Here is a 21,214-nt window from a genome sequence, read left to right as displayed (position 1 = left end):
TCTTATTTTTTGGGGAAAAAATCAAAACATATACGCAACCTGGTTTATTAAAATAATTTTGTTTTGGTGCGTGCGTCGCGTTCCAATACTGCTCGCTATCACGCAAACGCACCACAAATTTATTTTCTTACGAAATTGAAAAAAAATGTCTATTATATACCTTAATGCCCCAACTGAGGATTCAAGGCTATTTTACTGAACTTCTAATGCAACTTTTTAATTTTGTTTTTTAATAGAAACGTAATCGGAGGTTAAGCCAGTACCTCTAATATATAGCTCGGTGGATTCATAAACATAGATTAAGATTACTCACATTTAGGTGACATGGAAAATCTAATTAGGCGTAAAATATAACTCGTATGTCTTATCACAGCGATAAGAAGCAAGTACATAGAGCTGGCCGACAATATGTCAAATGAAAGTCAATAAGTCAATGCTTATAATTTATTGTAACTACAATTGAAGTTAGTGACAAGTGATGTAAAATATGAGATGAGTGAATTAATTAGATAACAGATAAATACTTCTATTAATATTTGTTTAAAATCTTTGTATTGTAAATTCCTAGCAAAGGTTTGTTTCCTTTTTTCACATTGTGTTTTCAATTGCTATTTCTTATGAATTTAATTAATTATTTTTCTTCAAAACTAGCATTTTAATAGTTTATTCTTGTGTAATTCAGTCAGGATCGCTAAACATCCGGTCAAGCGTTATACTCGCCATAGATCAGTTCCCTTTCTTCCCAAACGTTCTCGAAGGGGTGGGGGTGACGTAGACAAATGACGCACAGCCCTGCCGGCGGCGGCATGAGTTATGGCCTCCAATCGAGAGTGCTTCTCTGGCGGCCATTTTTAATTTTTAGGGGTGTTCTACCCCTTGTGATTATTGTTATTAGGAAATACCACGGGATATGTTCAATATGTGTTGTTGATAGATTATAAACATTGAATGTTGGAAGTATTGGATAATTGTTAAAGAAAAAATAGTGAATAAATATTTAAAAAAAATGTTTTTTTACTATATATATTACAATAACAGTATAAATTTTATAATAATCATATTAAATTTTGTTAAGAACTTCTTAATATATCTCAATTTTTACACCTTTTTATATGATAACAATATATTCTTTATCTTAACTAAGGAAAAAATTTTTTCATAGAGAAACGTAAAGTAAAATAAGTTAACGACTTATAAATCGTTAGCAATAAAGCTGTTAAATAACCGGTCAAAGCACAATAATGGTTTAGCGTATCAAGCTTGAAATAAATCACGCCCTCTAGTGGCGCTGTGTTAAAGCAAGGACATTTGTCGCTATCTAAATCTTGTACAATATGATTTACAACCACTTTTATTACTGAGACCTCTCTGTTTCTATTTGTATTGACAAATCAATTAAGATTTTATGTGTAATAAAATTATAATTGATTAATCGTTTGATGTTAATTGGCGTTTTAATTTATGAGTTATATTTTAATAGTGACATCTATTGACGAGTAGACGAACTATAGTGGAGAGTTATATTTTTTTCTAAATAAAATTCTAAAGAACAATAAGATATTTATATAAAGAGTATATATTTGTTGATGATTACATTATAAATGTTTATCACAACACGAACAGACTGGCATTAATAATTCATAGCTGTAATTGACGTATTGACGCAACTATCGCAATGGCGGCCCACCCACCTAGTGTTACTTAAATATTAATATAATTGTAGCTATGTAGAGTGGGCTTAGTGTTAAGACACTCCGCTCCCCACTTTCCGCTGAATTCGGGGGTCATTGGGTGTTGAGTGATACTCAAGGCCTCGACACCAGAGCGAAGAAATGAAAATATTAATTATATTACTGTCTGGAGTGGGAATCGAACCCACTACCTGTTTCACACTCGCGCCTGCCTTACGACTGGCTTCAACTTAAATATTAATTAAATATTTAATCGTTAGTCAACTTGAGGTTAGAGGTATTAGATAGATAGATGCATTCTCCTTTATCTGGTCAGGTTAAACCGTCTACGTAATTACGGGCAAACTTAACGGGAAAATGACAATAGACATTTACCCTTGTTCCCAGATCATAGGTAAGATTGTGGGCCTATTTAATTTATCCGCATAATACACATACTATTAGTTTGATAAATAAATAAATGGGTGCGTGTTTTCGGGAAACTTGGTGAGAAAAGTAGTGTTTTATTAAATAAATGAAGTGAACGACCTTTTAATTTTGTAAAAATAAAAGAAATCATACGCACTTAACATTTTCTATATGTTCTTTCCTTATGATAACAAATAAATATAACAAATTTTATACTGAATTGTTCCTATTTAATTTATTCAAATTTAAAATTATTTCAATATAATTTAATTTAAAATACATTTACAAATATAAAATATAAATCAAGGCTCTCATTTCTTTTATCTTTTTATGTGAAATTAATTTACTGAGTTATCTCTAAAATTCGGCGGAAACTCGGGAATAGACATTTTTCAAATGTAACGGAGTAACTTAACACTTACATTGCAATGTGTGGAATACAGAAAAAAAAAACATTTGCAGACGTTTATATGTTAAAAAAAATAATCCTACCCATATTTATTAACAAGAAATAATTTAATCACAAATAACGTTAATTACTAAGTAATTACACCGCAGAACTCTAAAAGGCTATACAACTGTAGGTAGCTAGTATATAAAATAGCGGGTTACTCGACCCTTTACCGGTCAAGGGGTCTTTTAGGAATGTTTTCAATTAATCTAGCTAAAAATATTTATGTACAAACTTATAGTAAGAATTCGTATTATAAATAACAATTGTTACAATCGCTTTGTATAATTAATTTGTTGAATATTTTAGAAATGTTTCGTACTTTCGTAAATATATTAAGTTATTTTATGTGAAATTTATATATGAGTTTATTACAAAGAGAGCTTTGTCTTGCCTGCCTTACATAGTGGAGTAGATAAGGAGAATTTAGTGTAAAACACTCCGTTCCCCACTTTTGTCCAATTTTCGTTGGGTTGGGATATAAAAAAAATATAAAATACCTACTTAAAAATAGTCGCAAATTCAATAGGTAAGATACCTAATAAATGAATAAATTAGTTATATTTATTATCTATGTCGCATGTAAACCTTACAAAATGTATGGATAGATTAGAAAAGTCAATAAACTGATAAATTAAATTAAATTATGTAGTAGTATATACGCATATTACCTATGTGTAAAGTAGTTTTTTGTTCGTTGATATTTTTTGCCGATAATTTAAATTTAAATACAATTAATAAATAATTCCAACGCTAAATACTATATCTACATTTAGTTTTTATTTTTAGTGTCAGGGCATTCAGAGGGAACCTAGTGTTAAGACACTCCGTTCCCCATTTTCTGACTAATTCTGAAGGCATTGCGTGTTGAATGGCGGAACTCAACGCTGCGCTTTGGCTCGACTTCAGAGCGAAGCGAAAAGCAAAAGCGAGCGTTTACAAACACACTTTGTGTCTCTACGCCACAACTGAACTCTATCTACATTAATATTATTAATTTATTTATTGCAATATGTCAGATAAGAATCTATAGGAAAAATTAGGATAGCAATTCGTCGCTATCACCCCTTCTCGCAACCCTTCTCTTAAACGTCCTACAGCGTTCTTAACTTAATCCTTGATTAATTTCTTAAACGCCATTTAAATTTGAATAACCACGTGCTTATCATATGTCGTAAAAGGCCTTAATAGCTAAATTTTAATGTTATTGCTTTTACATGAAATTAATCGTTTTTGATACTGATTGAATGTTTTTAATTTTCATTTTGTCATTATATTTTGTAAAGATATAATATAATGAATAAAATGCTATTCTGAAATTAAACTTATTATTAATCTAGATAACCTAGCTAAAGAATTTTGATGGTTTTTTTAAAATTTTATTATTGAAAAATAGATATTCTTGCTAAATAGCAGTTATTTTATTTTTTTAATGATAAAATAACTAATCTAATTTTGATTATTTTCCATATAATAAGAATAGGCAGAAAGATTTTTTAAACATAAAATCGTAAGATCTAAGACCGTTAATGAATACAAAGTAGTAAATTACAAAAAAAATTTCCTTCCCCAGTAATAAAATACATTCAAGCAAAAGCAAAGACAGAGGCAAAAAGCTTCCTTAATTAGTACAATTGCATAGAAAAGAGAATGTAATATATGATATAAGTAGGTCTTTACCTACTTCTCCTTTATTTCAATCATAAGTAACCCAAGTAACGGACCGTGGTTTATCGTCTTTTTATCTATAAGTAAGATATGAATATGATGCATTTCATCAACCGTTTAGAAATAAATGAGTTTTAAAGATTTTTTTTTTCATTTTAAGTAGAATAATTGCAAATTTGTCTTTTTAAGTAGGTGAATGTGTTCTCGAAATTGAAATAGTTTGGTTATCTAAGCACCTAAAATACTTATATGGAAAGTTAAAGAAAATAACGCATACAAATCTATTATTATTATTATTTATACATATAATAATCAAATTTAATAGGTACAGCCTTAACTTGGTTGAAATAACATACCTGCCTATCTATTTGGGTGCACGTAATTTATTTATACAAATTTATTTCCGTAGTAGATAAATATCTATTGATATATTACAAAAGTCTATTACTTAAATGTCTTCAGTTCTATAGTCATTAAACGATTTTGGTAACATCGTAAAAGAACTAAAGTTTTAATACAAAACTAAGCAATTTAAGTTAATTTTGTCTAACCTTCCAATAAATATAGCATATGCTTACATAAAAGTTGGTACGTACGTATATTTACATATGCATGCAATATGATACATACATATTAATATCGATCCGTACTATAAATCAACTTTTGGTCAGGTGTTACCGAAGTCCACTCCAGAGGGTCGGGGATTCGCCAAACCAGAGATTTCGTATGATTTACTGCGCCCTTATTGATACCTTTTAATTTCATTTCGCTATTACAGGGTTGTTATGTTACAAAGGGATGTTATTTTTCAGAAAAGCATATAATGTGTATTAATTTAATAAAATTTACTATATTCTCCATTTTTCCTCTATATTCTAATTCGTGGATTTTGATTGGATTTCAAGTATTTTAACAAAAACATATTGTTTACAAAATGAAACCGCCACGCTTAGCTAAAGCCTACCGCAAGATTTACTTACCGGATAATATCGTTTCCCATTTAGCATCGGCACGGATATCACAATACGGACTGCCGGCCGATTTAAATTTATTTTGGACGTCGGTAACTTCCAATTTAAACCTCTTAATCCTCTATGATGTATGTCGGTATTCGGCGGGATTAAAAGTTCCACGGAAAATAACCGGGAAAACCTTTCCCGGGCTCGGATTGACCCGGGCAGAAGCGGGATTAGGACCGGGATTGGATATACATAAATCTCCGTGCAGGCTTAGAGCGGACGCAGTAAGCCTTCAGATACGTCATTTCGTGACGAGCGCGGCACCCCGATACTAATCTCGCAATTCCGCGGATAACCCAAAAATACATAATTTTAATATTAAAATTCAGCGGCGGTGTCCCGCCATGAGCGGACAATGGTCGCTCCGTCGTGCATGGCGTCATAAATAATTCAATTTCATAGTAATAAAATAAGCGTGACCGGCGCTACGGCGTGAAAACTTTTCAGCAATTACGGCTTGTATATAACAAAAACCGTCTATCGATCCAACATGGGAGAGGGAGTCCCACACTCTCGTAACTCATGCATCAGCTTGCGCGGAAGGGTTGCCCGAGAGTGCATCAATTGCTTATACTTTGTATGAATCTGTATGGGACCGACACGAATGGATATATTCATTTAGAGGCTATCTCCAGAGATTCTGTGCTTGCATTCAATTTAAGTGGTTTATTTAAGTACCGCATATGTTTTACTGGCTGTGTAATTGAAAAGATAATAATTTATAAATATTATTATATCTTGGCGCGTAATAATAATAATTTATGCGCATAAAGCGCACACACAGTACATCTCGTCTGAGTTATGGCTGATCTATATTATCCTAGATCTTTGAAATTTGAAAATTAAGTATAGGTATACCTACTTATTAAGATAATAAGTCATTTTCCGTTACGTTTAATATATACTGACTGCTAAATAAATGCTGTAAACAATTATTCTATACTATAAATTATTAATATATTGAAGAAACTAAAAAAGTAAGGATACGGAGCCGTGCACAGTATAATGGTATTCAAAAGTTTCTTTTCAGCATTGTATACATTTATCCAACCCCTCAGAGGTGGGCAAAGAGCAAGGAATAACGATGGAGCATAGCCAGGCCATAAATGACTGATTTATTGCAGTTTAATTACAGCAATTAGTTACGCTTCTAGTGTTATAATTCGCATTGACACGAACTAAGACTGGCTAGATATTTCTAAAAACTGGATACGAGCTCGTATTGCATGTTGATTGATCATTATGAAGAGAGCAAAAAATAAACTATTAACACTTCGCGCTACTTGCTCCACCGAGGTCCGTTTAGTGCATAATAAATTTTACACTCTGTATTGAGGTTTTGATATTTATGATATAATCGTAAAACTGTTTTAAGCTCGTTCATGTAAATACATGTAAATGGATATGATAATTAAATTAATTTTAATGTTGTAAAAATTATTTATATTAAAAAAAAACGTTTACAGTGTAAAAAATGTATAAGATTGTTAAAATTTCAAAAAAGTGCTATTCCATACAAGCTTACCCGGATGTTACGGTGAGCAGCCATTAAAATTAGGGTTGGGCCAAGAAACTAGTGCTGGGCGAGCGCGAGCGGCGCGCCCGAAACCGGACAAAAAAGAACAAGACATACATACAACAATGAATAACTGCGCAACCACGCCGACGAGATGAAAGATTTCTGAACGTCCGAATGTTCTTGTTACTTGTAACTCTATATTGAACCGATTTATTGCTATAAATATTAAACAGTGTACCAATAAAATTAAATAAATGAATTTTATTTTCGTTTTAGTTTTTTTTTTCATTTGACTTTTCATATTTTTAAATAAAATAAATCGCTATATTTACAACACTATATTTATTGCATTCACAGCAGGATAGGAGGAGTAGGAGGAGGAATTCAACGCCGGGTTTTGTGCCTTGGTGCCAGAGCGAATAAATGAAAATATTAATAAATAATCATTCGTACCCTCGAATGTGGATCGAACCCACAATCATCGCGTTATAGTCATACCCTTAAACCCCCGCGCCACGAGGGCCTTTATATTTTTAAATGATGTATGAAATTTATGTTTTTATAAAGCAAAGAATTAAAACGCGATTTGGGTAACCGTTACTAATTAAGAACGGGGCAACACTCAATATGGGGGCGCGGCCGGGGGAAGGGGTCCTAATCTAAAAGCTGTCAGCTCACAGGCGGGCAGCTGTGCTCGCTATATACCCACCCTTATATTTCGATTATAAATGGCGACGCAGGTATGGCCGATGCAGTTTTTTGGAACTTCTATAATAAGAATTTCATCTTCACACTAAAATATGATTCAAAACATCATAATTTCAGGGAAACTTAATTATTTAATTTTAGATCTTGATGGCGGCAATTTTTTAATTTTAATTGACAGTGTTATATAAGTAGATGCTAACTAATGTCACTTTTGAACGTTATGCCCAATTAACTGAGCGACTCTACCTGTCGGTGTGATTTAGTCACTTATTCTCAAAGTGTGCTAACGGTTTCCCCCTTAGCTCTAATTAGACATCCACTCTGATATGGACGGCGAAATATATATTAGAAATAGAAACAATAAATCTAAGCCTTCCTACTCATGTCCCATACTGATTTTAATCTTTTTAAATACCACCAAATTCTTCTGCGCCTACGCATCTGTAAATTTGAAATTCGAATAAGACCACGGGTCGAATGTCTTAGAGCGTTTTGTATATTGCGTAATTAGCATAAGATGCTTAGGTGGGTACCATTTTCCGTTTCTGGCTTGTCCAATTCGACATGTTTACTTTATGGCATCATGTATTTTTTTATTTTGCTATTCATTTGATGGTTGTAATTTTTAGAAGTTTATTGGTGTACAACCACATAAACATGTCTAGAGAATTGTGCGGTGTCAAATGTGAAATCAAATGGCCATGCTTGCGTTTTACATAATAAAAATAAAGAAACTAAATTGTATTTTTTTTGTTAGGTGTGGAGCGTCTGTCTGTGAAATATTATTATCTATTTCAAGTTTACAAATATACCCACATACCGTCCTCTTTTGTATATTTTAGATTATTATGAATAACTTAATGATATGAGTCATCTCAACATAATTTACGTTTTAAATTTTCGAATATTTCCTGTATATATTTATGCATCAGTTTTTATTTTGCATTTTAGAAAAAAAAAGTTTCTACGTTGTAAATATATTTTGTTTATAATACTAACTGTGCTATTTATTAAACATATAAAGCCGAATATTATCCAACCAAATTAAATACGTCGATGAATTAAACTCGCTAACATTGTTCTGTCAAATAAAATAGCAATATCAGGAATATCGTATAAAACCTAATAATGTTCATCGCTTACAGGACGCACCCGCGAGTTGAGGAGGATAAGGGTAATTCCTCAACCGGTTTAGGATCGGCGACCAACCGCCTCAGAGGGACAGTTTATTTTAAAATAAACCGATTATGCAAAATAGGCCTTGTGCTCGCTGATAAATAAAAATGGGTGAATATTTCAATAGTAATTTGAATATTATCTTCATAGAAAGAGGCTTGCCTTGTTCCGTAATAAGGTATTCGTTGTTTCAGTAATTACGCAAATAACATTCTATTGTACTTATATTGAAGATTCGAAATTTTATTATCTTCATTTTTATTGTCAATAGCAAATGAAGTCAAGCTGTGACTGTTAAAATAAAAAGAGAAAAAAATGCACTTACACAATAGACAGTTCAGAGAAAGGAGAAATTTCATTATCCCATTCGGTGTCCAGTTTTTACGGAACTCAAAATCTCTTATCTCGAAGACATTTCAATAGCCAACTAAAAAATAAACAATAGAAAAAAAAATTACCCACAAGGCTATAGTGGAAGGCCGGACGCAGCTAAATGAAAGAAGTTTGTAAAAAGTTTGACACATTTTTAGAATCATCAAGCACGCAATGCCCGCGCGCGGTCCGCTCGTAAATTTTGTGTAGCGTCAGAATGAAAAAGGGGACATGCTGTTGAAAGTTTTTAAACGCGTTTTGTGATTTCCTACATTAAACCATGTCGTGAATATGCATAATATTAATACAGTTATATTAATATTTTAAAGTAAAAGTTACAGTGCGATACTCTTTTGTAGATATGGTTATTACAGCGACTACGATTACGATAAGTGAATACATATCGACTGAATTATATAAAAAATGTGAATTTTATCCGAGTAAGCTACTAAATAAATAACAAAATATTTGTGAATAGTATTAATAATTAAATTTAATCTTATGTCACAATTAAATTAAATTATATGTCATAATATATTTTGTATTTTTTTAGATTCACGCTGGTACCCAGAGGGAACATGGGAACCCAGTATTAATATGCTCCGTTCCCATTAAGACACTTTGGTTTCACATATAGGCGCCACGATTTGCTTCGTTAACAGATCGAGAAAATAAAAATATTCATCGAATCCCCAACCTGTCGTTACAGTCTTAGGTTTGCGTACCTGCGCCCCTACTGGAATAATATTTTATTTTGTTAAAAATATATCGAATACATTTTATATAATACCTTAGCTCTTAAGCTAAAATATATACCAGGATACATTATTTAGATTGAACGAGAGATTTTCCGTGATTCGTTTTAGCAATCAAATGTTGGTTATTGCGAGTCCTCCCCCCATATATTTCCTGTGCGGATAACTGAAAGCAGCGAGCTTCTTTCTACCGTGGAACGATAAGAATTTCATTTCCTCGCCTGAGAAAGCCTTCGCTATCTGAGGAAGTCGCTGACAAAAATACCTAAGTGATAAAAGCACTGTATTCAGTTCAGCCACCGCGAATATTGTTTTGTTTTTAACATTTTTATATATAGGTAATTCTATTATACGTTTTGTTTATTTTGTTTTAAAAGTATATGTTTATAGAATTTATTCATATTAATTATGTTTATTTATCTAATATAAAAATTTAATTGTTAGAATGGTAAGCATTATGTTAATTTAAATTCATGTAGGTATGCGCAAAACTTGCACTGTATTAATCGACACCACAACTTTTCTTTTAAAATTATTCTTTTATGCTAGTTTCTTTCTAAGTTTTCAATTACTATTTTTAATACTTATCAACTTTTCAATAGACAACCCACTGTTGAGAAACCAAATTAATTTTATGATAAAAATATACGAGTATATTTAGGCTATCATCTTAATTAATGGTTAACTAATAAAGATATTATATTATAGTTATACATATATAAATTGAGACATAAGTACAAATAAGTTAGAAATAACAAACCCCTTTTCGGGGAATGACGCTACATATTGAATGCGAGTTTGATTTTATGAATTCCAAACGGTAGGTCAAAAGTTTGGTCGGAACTTTTGTTGGAAAAAACCTAAAGCGACTGCTAAATGTTCGATAAAGAATATCATATTCTATTAACAAAACCGTAGAGTTAAATTTTCTTGCAGAGTTAAATATTATTTTATAAGTTCGATTTTGCCTTAAGGTTGAAGTTTCTGGATGACATCTTTTATCTCGATACATTCCAGCTCGATCTCTAAGGAGTTGGTCTCTCGGCCGCCAGATTTTTTGTTTATTTCCTATTTTGTAATATTAGTAATATTTAAAGAACGAAAAGAACGGCATACGGGTTGCCTTATATGTCTAACAAATAATAAAAATATTCCTGAGAATTGTTGAGAAAACGATGCAAACTTTTAAAATGGGAATAATTTTGATTTAAATTATTTAACATTAATTAAGTGCTATTCCATACAGTGGATCTCGAGCTTGTACCATGTGGAATATAAAGGTTTCTAAAAAGCGCGGGTTCCAGTCCCAGTAGGTCAAAATTTTAATGCATTGTCTAAATAAAATGTAATCTACACACCATAATGTCAATTGCAGAACATATGTCAATGTAACAGGTTAGTACGATAGTAACGTGCGGAAAATTTTACACTTAAAAAAAATAAAGTATTAGATAATATAATAGAGCATTCATATTTAAATTTTGCTCCTTCTAAACATTCTTAAATCAATAAAAAAACTATACAAAAATATATAGGTATAAAATACTTACAATTACAATAAATCCTTATATAACCTTTAGTGTCGCACTTAATAAAATTAATGATGACACTTATTCACTATATATTCTTCTTTATCACAGAATGTTGAACATGTGTTCTATTAAGGTTCTTATTAGATCACTATAAATTAATTTATTTGTAAAAATTTTTAATTTATTATATATATATATATTAATAATAAGTGTAATAAATCTACGCATTCACTTGTTCGATACGTTTGGTCTATACAAATCCTTATTTACAACTGACACTGTTGTCCATACAATAACAGTACGCACCTAGCGAGAAGGCATCTGCCGCGCGGTGCACTAAAATCTATTCCATAATAAACATCATTTATTATATATATATAAAGAGAGAGAGAGAGAGCTATTATTTTTTTCTACACAACTCTACGACCCCAACACACGAACTCGACTGTACAAAAAAGTCACGAGGTAGGGGAAAATTTCGTAAACCATTACTATACAAAAGTTTTGACACGAGTAGTGCGCTTGGGCAAAGTCTATTTTAGTGGGGTGCGAGACGGCGATAGTCTAACGGTGTCGTAGAGCGAACTAAAGAGGGAGACGGATAGATGAATGTCAGTCGCTTTTATCCAAAGTTTGGGGGACCGCAGCACCGTGAACCGCGGGATACCGAGTAGGTGGTGATATAGCTCTCGTAGCTCGTCCGCTCCCAAATTGAATGCGATGAGTAATAATATTTGAAAAGCAAGATTTCTTACCTGTCGGCCTTTGAGATAATGCATAACGTTTTTTTTTAGGAGAATACAATTAACTAGCCCTAAGTCGTAAATCATTCGGTACGAATAACCATAGTCGGGATACAGGTTGTGCAATCATTGCCGTCAAAAGATATGGTTACGGAAAATTAAACTTTTTTTTCTACTTTAAAATTGTTGAATGGGTCTAATTATAACTATACTTTAAATGTAGAGCCAATTACCAATGTAATAGTGAAGACGATTTCAGTTTTATTTAATTTAACTAATACAGCATAACAAATAAATAATTTTAATATATAAATACAAAAACGTTTTTATTCAAATATATGCATTCATATTTAAACGCAACCAACTTAAGCACTAGGTATCAACCGTAGCATATATAAAAGGTGAGGCACTCAATAGATGTAATTTTAAAATTACAATCTGCCCCAAAGCCTCAATTATATACATCGTGAAACCTGCACCTAAGCCGGCAAATGCGCCAATCGTTCAACATCGAAAATTGCCTTTCGAATCGGCATAGAAAATATCGTCCGCTCTCAGAATACTGGTCCCAGCCGACAAATCGGGACCCGAGCAAATTACCGAGTCGACTAAAACTCGACTCGCCTCGATTCGATTTGAAAATTGCATCGGGTTCCCGCAATCGAGAGGTCGTGCGGAGGTTAATGAAGATGTTAAGTTAAACCGTGTCGGCCTTATAGAATGTTATGGTGTTTGTATTGATTTTTATGAGAATATAATTTTATTAGGCTCAACCAGTTCCTTGGTGGGCGTCTCGATTCTTTTAGTTGTTATTGACCGATATATCTTCGTTTTGGCGGAATCGATTTCGTTCTGCAACGATAGACTTGTGAGTTATGGTCAAAACAACTAAATAAACGACTGCGGACAAACGGACGGACGGACGAGATGTATTGCACTTCGCAAAAGGGACCTCGTTCGACGGTTATTGAGGGTACCTATATAAAAAGAAATGTCACGATAATCAACACAAGCAATTTAATTTAAGCGACATAAACACGGGGCTATCTCGCGGTGTATCGATAAGGGTGTGCGAAATGACAAACTGCGGGAGTAAGAGAAATGTTTTAAAGCGATTCGCTTTTTTGCTTCGTACGGCGCTCGGCGTTGGGATGAAGATGCACGTGAAAATAAGAACAATGCTATTAACATACTTCAGCTAAATGGGTATTTTATCTTTAAATTGATATAATTGTGCGTAAGTGCAAACATTATTTTTATTTTTATTTATAGTGATTTATTAGCATTTTAGTGAGAGGAATTTTTGAACATTAAGGAATTTGACATTCATTAACACTATCTGCGTAAGTCGAAATTTCGATTGACGTCATCGGCGTAGAGTTGACATTAAATAGGTGATATCGACGATTTGTATTGGTACTATTGCTCTAGTAATAAATGTTTTGGTAATTTATTGAAAACATGTTATTTTAAAAAATATTTTTGTATAAGTGCGTAAGTAAGTGCTACAATAGGTACCTCCTATGAGGCTGCCTTGACTCAGCGACACAAGCGTGTTCTTGTAAACGGGACGGCTAGGGGGTTCGAAGATTCGGCGAAAAGTGATGAACGTAGTGTTTTAACACTAGGTTCCCTCTGCCTTCAATAATATATGTGGGATATAGAGTGAAGTTACTATACTATCAAGAGATCAGGGTGTTTATACATTATTAAGATAAAGTACATCGGTATTAACGATGCAATAAACTTGACGACGTTAATATTTATTATAAAACAAGTTTTTTGGTGTCAATATCTACGCGTGAATTACGATATTTATAGCTGGTATTGGCGTCACCTTTAACTTAACAGTAAATATACGACAGTTTTAGTTATTTCTGTAAATAATAAAGAAATCTGTATAAAATCCCTTATGTGCTTGAGATAATGATAAACTATACGAGACAAAAGTATATTTTATTAATTCTATTTAAATATTTAGTCACTATTATTAAAATAAAAGAAATAAAACAAAACATTAAATATAATTTTCTAAGATGGAGTCAAAATAAAAAAAAAGCCCAAATCACATTGTAAATTTAAATACGATAATCTTGTAACACATGTACCGATAGCTTCACTCCATAATACAGCTATTAATACTTCAGGAGTGCCATTCCTCCCACCTAATATTTCAAATACCAATAAGCTCCTAACCCTCGAACGCTCTAATCTTAACGGGCTTTTTTAAAACTAATAAAAGAGGCCGTTTAAAATAGCCACCGAAAATCTCAAGTGCTCGATCGTTTATCTCTTGTAAACAAGAGGCATAGCCGAACTGTTGGTTAATGATACGCATCAATCTATAGAGTCCGTGTAAATATATTCTACGTCTATTAAAACTGTTTTAACAATCTTTCATTGGGATTAGTGGGTGTTTTATATGTATGTATTGTCAAGTATAATTACATTTAAAATGGGGATATTGACGTAATACAATAGAAAATTAGGTAATTATATCTTGTTTATATCTTGACAATTATTTTTTTTTTAAAAATCAGCTTCACGCTGTATCCCGCACACAGCAGGGTAGGCAGAGGGAACCTAGTGTTAAAACACTCCGTTTCCCACTTTCTGCCGAATTTTAGAGGCATTGCGTGTTGAGGGGCAGGGCTCAACGCCGCGTTTTTGCCTCGACACCAGAGCGAAGAAATGGAAATATAAACGTAAATAAATATTGCACTTCCTCGAGCGGGGATCGAACCCACAACCGTCACGTTACAGCCACACCCTTGTGCCGATGCACCAAGACATACAATTAAATATTTAATTGTATTTAATCGATTAATGAACGATTTCAAAGAATATAGCAACCCGTTGGTATCGCTCGTCGAATAACTTCATTGAGATATAACTTTCTTAATAACTCAGGGTACGGTGCCCGCGGTGTTGCAATGGCTTTATAATTCTGCACTGATTACAAAGGGGAGCCGGCGGCCGCAATTTCGTCTTGTACCGGTCGTGCTGTACATAAATTATACGTTATTGATGAAGACATTAAGATTGAACTCGATACAATTATTAAATATCGATTTTTTTTTCATCAACCGAGGTAGCGTTTGTATTTATATAATTATATTCGGTTTTTATTAATAACTTTTCCTATCTAATATTAAAAGTTAAAAGTAATAAATTGTATTATTTTATATTAAAGAAGTATTAAAAAGATTCGCTAGTATAGTAATCCTTATGAATCCTTTATGATTCTGAAGTACGTGCCTCTAATGCATGAACGTTGATATTATCATTTCAATTCCTGCGGTGTTTTGCTGACGGTACATTAATAAGCGATTGTTTTCGCGTCTGCTTTTGCACTTCGCTGAATCTGATTTACGAACGAGATTTTTTACGAAAAATGTTTTCTTGTTCCACTCGTTACCGGTCATACCTAATTCCAATGTAAATGACAGAGTCGGTGCAAATGAGATTAATTGCACACCATTTTATATTAACATCTTAATTTTCTTTTATTAACTTATGGTTTAATGTCGATCATTTTATATTTACATCTTAATTTACTTTTATTATTATGGTTTAATGTCGATCATATAATATTAACAGCATCTTATATCGTAAGAAATATATTTTTTTAACGTTATCGACACCTGCGCAAGCGCAATTAGGCTTATATTCTTATACGGATCATTTTTTAAACGTAATCGAACAATCGAACTAACAGACAGCTAATGATTTACGACACTCGCGCTTTACTTTAAATAAAACATCGCCGTAAGCTTTCAACGTGTACAGGGGAGTCACGATTGTAATTTAAAAACTCCGATACGGTATGATGTATTTATTTTCTTGTATCGAATCATATAGAGATAGAGAGAGAGACGTTGCTATACAAGTGTATCCCACGTGACATTCTCGGCACTTGTGTTTTCTAACCTATATGGGAACGAATGCATCTGTCAGTTGGTCTGTGCTCGATAGCGTTCTCATTCATGTGTTGAGTGGATGTATACCTTCGGAGGACTGGACAACCCAGGCCTACTTGAAATCCAAAGCTAATAGGAGGACAGCTTGTGACTTGCCTTCTAGATTATGGTTCGTGTGTGCGGAATAAAATTGTTTCTATAAAATGCTGTAACGGTTTTATGTAAGCCTTTTATTATATTGATTTGCTATAGGTAATAATAATGGAATGTGAAATATGAAAAAATGTTATTAAATATTTGGAATAATTAAAGGAAACTCTATTATCTAAATTGTTATTCAATAAAATTATTAATTATTAACTATTTATTTTTATCAATACAGAATTAAAATGTGTTAATCCTTTATAGAGTATAGTATTTGTAACGTTCACGTTACTTTTTTGTTAAAACGTTCGAAAATAGCTTTTATAGACAAATAACTCCTTTAAATATTATAACAAATAAAGTTTTATAAAAGAGTTGAATAAATAATCTGGCTTGTACATCTATTCTACTTCATTAATGAATAATTGAAACATTCACTCATCACATAAAAAAGTAGAAAAAAGAATTTAATACTGAGTTGCATTTTTATCTATAACATTTATAAATCGAACCTACTACTTGACTCTACTATACATATCCAGATATGTATAGTAGAGTCAAGTCACTGCGCTACAGACATAATCTAAGCATCAGAATAATCAACAAAACCCGTTTAAAAATATTTCAATAAAAATGAAAAAAAAGAGAGATAGAGAAACAAAAACGCTTTCAATAGCCAAGTGAGGTAATCTTGGCAGTTTCCAATGGACAATGAATGAGTGGGATACGTTGGCACTTTGAGAGGCATGTCCGGTACGTACGTACGTACGACGTGGGAATACGCGAAACTGTATTATTTATTATTACATCGCTTTGAATGATATGTATGGCAATGACACGTGGTCTCAAGTCGTTTTGACGTCTTCCTCTTCAGAAATCAGAAATGTCATTTAAGTACAATGGGTTAAAAAGGGTGATATAGACAATATACCTATATAGTTATAATAAAATCGCAACGGATCGAAGAACGTAAAGAAGAAGAACTTGTATATAAGATATAATGATAGCATTTAACAACGTTATAGAAAGATTTTTTATTTTTATTTTATGTTTGTCTGTGCGCTTGTTCACACTAGTCTCATTAAATAGAAGTTTTCATTATTGTATTATGGCTTAAGTTAAACTTCCTTTAAAATGTAATGTTTATTTATTTCAATAGGTTTATTTGTATTTTTTGAATTAGCTGAAGCTTTCCTTGGTAAGGTAGACATTGTTTTTTAAAATCATAATATTATTATTATTTTAAAATTAAAGTAATATAGATTATTAAATTAAAAATTACGTATTTCTAGCGGGCGAAGCCGCGAGTGATGAATAATCAATATTAAATAAAATTTATTTTAAACAGATTCAATAAATTCAATTAATAATTCATTAAAGAAGGTGTCGATACAACATCCAACCGCAGGTCGAAATTAAAATAGGAAAGTTCCTATCTCGTATATCTAACGTCATTTGACTAACAGCAGGTATTAGAAATTCTCTTCACATCCAATCTATTACAGGGTGCCCAGTACAGAGAAAAAAACCCAAATTATATAACTTGGCTCTTGGAAGTAATCCCAATATTATTCACGAAGAGTGTTTTATAAATACACGCATGTAGAATAAATAGATAAATGTACCTCATTTTAGTACATTTCTTGCAAAATAAATAAAAACAAATAAGTTGTTTTACTATTTTATAAATAGAATTACGTGTATTTGCGTGTTTTATAAATTAAACTCCTTTATAATATAACGTTTCGTAATATGCAAATTAAGCTACATTTTTTAAAACATAGATAAGATCAAAAGTAGGTAATATTTGATGTTTATTTTTGTCTTTATTTATAAGGAAACCATAATAATTTTAAATAATTTTATTGCAAATGCAAATATTAAATGTTGAAAAATATTTTTTTATTTAGCTTTGTTCTCTCACACATTAGCAGGTAAGGCAAAGGGAACCTAATGTTAAGACACTTAGTTGTCCATTTTCCTATCTTTATATCTCTCTCTCGGCGTTCAGTTCCGCCACTCAACATGTTATGCCTCCAAAAATTCTAGGAAACGGAGGTCTTAACATTAGGTTCCCTCTGCCTACCCTGCCATCTCTATCCTATCATATCCTCATAATTAAATACTATGATATAAAAATCTGTGCACCGCATAGGCTTACACTTGGATCAAATTGAACCACCCAGTCCTCGTGCAACCAACAAAAGGCGTCGTAAATTGCGCTTATTTTTCATTCGAGACAGGTAATTTTAATGCATATTTAATGGACAATTCTTGGCTTCAAATTCACTAAGATAAGGTAGTACTATAATACATGCAGCCGGCTTCTGTATTATTTATCGTGTGATTTTTGGCAACGAGCGTTAGTCCTGCTTGGCTTGCCTAGATTTGCAATCTTCATAATGCATGTACTTTTGCTAGCATTGCCTTTAGGCAGCTTTTGATGTAGTTTATTTGGCCAATACGACGTGTTTTGAGCTTTATTAAGCTTTAGTTCACTTTAATGTAATAGTTTAATAAATTACTAGTTTGTATTTGGTGTTATTTTTAAGAGTTTGTACAATTATATACTTATGTCATTTTTAATCTAATTTTAACTTTAACTTAAACATGTAAGTTTAACGTAAACATTTACCGTACATAACAGCTTTCTCCCAAATTTCTTATCCGTACCTGTAAACAAAAACAAACCATTACTTATATTTTTTATCATAAATAATTTTAATTATTTACAGTGATATACCTACTAAAAAAATAAATTCGATAGTACATTTTATATGGATTAAAAGTTTTTCACGTCAAATGCAATAAAGAGATGACGGTTTACCGAGATTTATGTTTGTACCGAAATACCGATCGGGTTAAGCACCGCCCACACTCGGGGTTAGTCATAAATCATATGCGACAACTCAAAAATGCCAACTTCAAAAACATGTTTGCTCGACCAGAACACGCACGGACGGAGAGACAAGAAAAACAAACGTAAAAAATAAATTACTTTTGTACACCTCCTTTCTTTCCCGTTGCTGGACGCCGAACAACTCATAAATCACAGAAAGATAAACATAAAAAGATTGTATGAGGTGGGTACACGGTAGAACTAAACTTTTCGTATTTCATTATCTTGTGTCAAGCATGTAAATATATATACGTATAAGTTGCGATGTTCCCAGAAATAGATAACGATATGAAGGTAAATGTTACCGAAAAAGATTTTGACCAGAAATATTGCTACAGTATAATGTTTGCGTATTTCTAAATGCCAAATATATAATAAGTTAATATGGAATCAGATATACGTTTAACATAATAAGCTCCAATACGTATATTATTTAATAAAAGTTTAATTTGATATACTTAAAAATCTTTAGATATTATTTTCATTTCTGTGGAGTATCATTAGTTCAAACTACAAGTCCATAGTAAAATGACAGCAACTCGCCGCGTCCTCCATATAAAATCTTATATCACCCAGTGATAGTGACCTATGCGTTTAACAAATAGCTGCTGTGTACCACGCTGCCACACGAGGGCCCATTTGTCAGCCACGACTACACGGGCGCCTACTGAGCAATTAGATTTGTTAGCTTGTAGCCGAGCAGTTTCATCACGCCCCCGCTCAACAACAGATGCTTGGACTAATAACCTCTCGAAGTTTCCCCTTGCCTCCCCTCCTACCCCCGGGCCCACCGCGCTCCTGAGCTCCCCCAGCCTCCCCAAGCAACCCAACTAAGATAGATTGCGCCACCATTCTTGCAATTTTCCTGTCGTATCTTGCCTCGTAAATTCTTGGTGATATATTGGTTTGGATCTCTCGCGATGCGACCAGGAGCATACTCGAAATATGATAAGAGTTATTTATTATTGTTCTTATTGGTTTTCTAAGAGCCTATAGGGGTGGGAGTGGGGCCCAGGAAAGAACTACGTCTGGGGGCATATTTTCGTATTGATCGCATTTGAATATAGCATTACGTATGACTCTAAACATAATTTATTCGAGGAGAAAAGCTTAAATCCAGAACATAAATCACATGACTCATCCTAAGGCATGTAAAACAAACACGTAATTTATATTTGCGCTCACAAAACGAAATCGGATTAAATGTAATAACAAAATTGTACTGTAAACTGAAAATTTTCAGAATACCACAACCTTCCTAAAATTAAATAAAGGAATCTTCATTAATTTTGCGCCAGATTAAAAACAGTCCAAGCCCTTTTACTGCAGCAGGCGCCACAATTTCCATATTCTAATAGCGATAAATTATCATTGCCATCTGATGGCAATAGTAATGAAAATTTGAAATATTTAATTTTAAAATAAGTTAGTTTACAATAAAAATTAGTATTAAACATTACTAAATTTTTTAATTTGATGTAATATTGGTCATTTAAAACTATTCGTAGCATTTATGTTTTTATAATATTTCAATTCGGTGTGATACGGTAGATTCAGAATCTTCTTGTTTGTGGTATTTCTCGAAGGCATAAACAATCAAGGGGAAGCCGTTTCCTCTTCGACGACGGAAGCTAGTCAAGTGTCGGTACCGGAACTGTTATTGCCGGAACAACTACTACATCCGTTCGTGCGGACTTCAAGCCTACTACTACTGACGGTTGCCTAAATCTTGTTTTTGTGGGCTAGGAAATTCGTAAGCGATGTTTTGAATTATAGGTTGCCTCTTATCTAGAACAGAAGACACGTTTCATTTAGTGAAAATGAAATTACTATTATTAAAAAAATAAATTTATAATTCAATATTAAACTAATCTTTATTTATACATATGTGTATAATTTCTCACTTTCTGAGCTCTCTACGTATCACATTAGCATTTCTCGACGTCTCATGTCATCGGGACCACAGAACACGCTAGTACTTGAATAGAAACCTTACTCTGATAGGTAGAAAACACAATAGGGTGCCGCATTCAACCCAAGTGGCATTTAATGCTCTTCACGTGCAAACATCACGACCTATTTAATTTTCTAGTCGCTGTCGGACTTCCCCAGTTTCGACTTACTTTCGCTTTTACATCTAAGGTCGCTACTGTGCTCTTTGCTCAGCCTGTCCTTAGGATGCCTTGTTCTTGCATCATACATACCGCTA

The 21,214-nt window shown here is 32.7% G+C and overlaps 1 protein-coding gene across 3 annotated transcripts in view; it reads right to left on the bottom strand.

The window, feature by feature from the left end:
- LOC146540009 (homeotic protein antennapedia-like) overlaps positions 1–21,214 on the bottom strand; it is a 156,232-nt gene that overhangs the window by 100,737 nt on the left and 34,281 nt on the right. The window contains exon 1 of one of the 3 annotated variants that reach the window (XM_085207629.1): positions 11,318–11,558. The exons of the other annotated variants lie outside the window; for them this stretch is intronic. The gene's annotated coding sequence lies outside the window, so the exon portion shown is untranslated. Of the gene's footprint in view, positions 1–11,317; positions 11,559–21,214 lie in introns of those variants that run through there. 3 annotated transcript variants of the gene reach the window in all.

Source organism: Heliconius melpomene, chromosome 3 (genome assembly GCF_056956725.1).
Source record: "Heliconius melpomene rosina isolate 202511_hmr_F chromosome 3, ASM5695672v1, whole genome shotgun sequence".
NCBI lineage: Eukaryota > Metazoa > Arthropoda > Insecta > Lepidoptera > Nymphalidae > Heliconius > Heliconius melpomene.
This window is presented reverse-complemented; position numbering and strand designations above follow the sequence as displayed.